The sequence below is a fragment of the Nelumbo lutea genome, chromosome 1 (genome assembly GCF_056320005.1).
Source record: "Nelumbo lutea isolate HS-2025 chromosome 1, American lotus-T2T, whole genome shotgun sequence".
Taxonomy (NCBI): domain Eukaryota; kingdom Viridiplantae; phylum Streptophyta; class Magnoliopsida; order Proteales; family Nelumbonaceae; genus Nelumbo; species Nelumbo lutea.
The window spans coordinates 93,868,339-93,870,737 of NC_142684.1; positions in this window are offsets into that span (position 1 = coordinate 93,868,339).

Here is a 2,399-nt window from a genome sequence, read left to right on the forward strand (position 1 = left end):
TTACTCCGAGCTGTTCCTCCATACTTGGGGTAGCTTTATGGTATACCTCGAGGTGGTTATCATAGTAAGCCTGAGTTATATGCCCCTGGGTTAAGTTGGCATAGGTTGTCCATTATCAGGTTCAACTAGTATACCGAGGCGAGCTACGCTTCATAGGGTTCATGCCCGAGCTGTCTATGCCTTTGGTATTAATACTTAACCTTTGCCAATGAAACGGTTAGGTCTTTCACAGTGTTGAGGTCTTAGTTAGCTCAGCGTTTTATCCCTTAGGCCGAGGGAGTGACTTATAGTCCACTCTTGGAGTTCACCCATGCCATGGAGGCGACTGGGTCTTATCGCGTCGAGGTCTTCGTTAGCTCAACATTTTGGCCCTTAGGCTGAGGGAGTAACTTATAGTCTACTCTTAGAGTTTTCCCATGCCATGGAGGTGACTAGGTCTTATTGCGCTGAGGTCTTCGTTAGCTCGGCATTTTGGCCCTTAGGCTTTGAGAGTGACTCGTAGTCTACAGTAGTTTATAGGTAATATTGCCTTAAGTTGACAATATTCCATGCCTGAGGTACTTGTTTCCCTTCTAGGGTTTCGAGCTCGTATGTTCCTTCCCTGAGCACCCACTTTACTCAGTATGGTCCTTCCCAATTTGGCCCGAGCTTACCAACACCGGGCTCAGGTACCATAACTTTACGAAGGACTAGGTTGCCAACATGGAGGTTCCACTTCTTGACCCTGGAATTATAGTACTGAGCTACTCTCTGCTGGTAGGCCACGGTCCTAATGTATGCAAGGTCCCGTACTTCGTCAAGTAGGTTGAGGTTGGTGCGTAGCTCATCTTCGTTTGCCTTGTCATCAAACGCTTCTAATCGTAGCGAGGGAACCTCGATCTTGGCTGGGATGACTGCTTCAATGCCGTAGGTGAGGTTGAAGGGAGTCTCGCCTATAGCGGTCTTCACTGTGGTCCGGTAAGCCCATAGAACACTAGGTAGCTCGTTTACCCATAGTCCTTTAGTTTAGTCCAGGCGTGCCTTCAGTCCGCGGAGGATAGCTCTATTCGTGACTTCCGCTTGGCCGTTTGCTTGAGGGTGTGCGACTGAGGTAAAGTTCTGTCAAATTCCCATGTCTTGGCACTAGTTCTGGAATTTAATGTCCTCGAACTACTTACCGTTGTCAGGGATCAGTGCTCGAGGTAACTCGAAGCGGCACACTATTCTGAGCTGTGATTGTTACGAGAGGTTAAACTTCTACCCACTTAGTGAAATAATCAACTACTACCACTAAGAACCTCTTTTGGCATGTCACTGGTGAAAACAGTCTGAGTATATTGATCCCCCACTATGCGAAAGGCCACGGGCTGGTGAGATACTTCAGGTCGGTGGTAGGTTGATGGTGGATATTGGCATGCTTTTGGCACTTATCACACTTTCTGACGAGCTCGATCGCATCTGCTTTCATTGTTGGCTAGTAGTACCCCTGTCGTAGCGCTTTTTGGGTGAGGCCCCTACCCCCCAAGTGTCCACCGCACAGGCCCTCATGAGTGTCGCGGAGCATGAGCTCGGCTTCGGAAGGTTGCAAGCAGCGCAGGAAGGGGAGCGTGTAAGATCTTTGGTACAACTGTTCGTCTATTATGACGTATTTGGCCCCCCGACGCTCTACCCTTCTGGCGGCATTGCGGTCTGCAAGGAGGGTCCCATGTAGCAGGAATCTCGCGAGCGGATCAATCCATCTCGGCTATGCTTGAACGACAGGAGCGACTAACCGGGACAGGGCATCGGCCTCAGTGTTCTTCGATCTCGGGATTTGCTTGATGAAGTGTGACTGGAAGTTGAGCAGAGCCTCTCTTACTTTGGCTAAGTAGGCGATCATGGTTGGTTCACGAACTTCATATTCGCCTATGACTTGATTGACCACGAGTTGGGAATCACTGCAGGTGACGATATGCTTGGCTTTCACTTCCTTGGCTAGAGCCAGCCCGACTATTAATGCTTCGTACTCCACTTCATTGTTGGATGCTGTGAACTTGAAGCATAGTGTGTACTCCAGTTTTGTGCCGCTTGGGCCGTACAGAACGATTCTGGCTTCGCTACCCTACTGGTTTGGTGAGCCATCGACGTGAAGGATCCAGGGCCTCTCATCCCAGTTCTCCCTTGGCCTAACTAGGAGAGGTGCCACACTGGTTGCTACCTCACGGTGCTCAAGCTCAACCGACTTAGGAACTTTGGACTCGCCCGAGCTAGGGGCCATGTGCTCGACCGGCTTGGGGACTTCGGAGCTGAATGTGCATTCCACGACGAAGCCTGCCAAGGCTTGGGCCTTGATAGCAGTTTGCGGCTTGTATTGGAGGTCATACTCGCTAAGCTCAAACGGCCCACTTCGTCAGTCTACCAGAGACTTTGGGCTTGAGTAG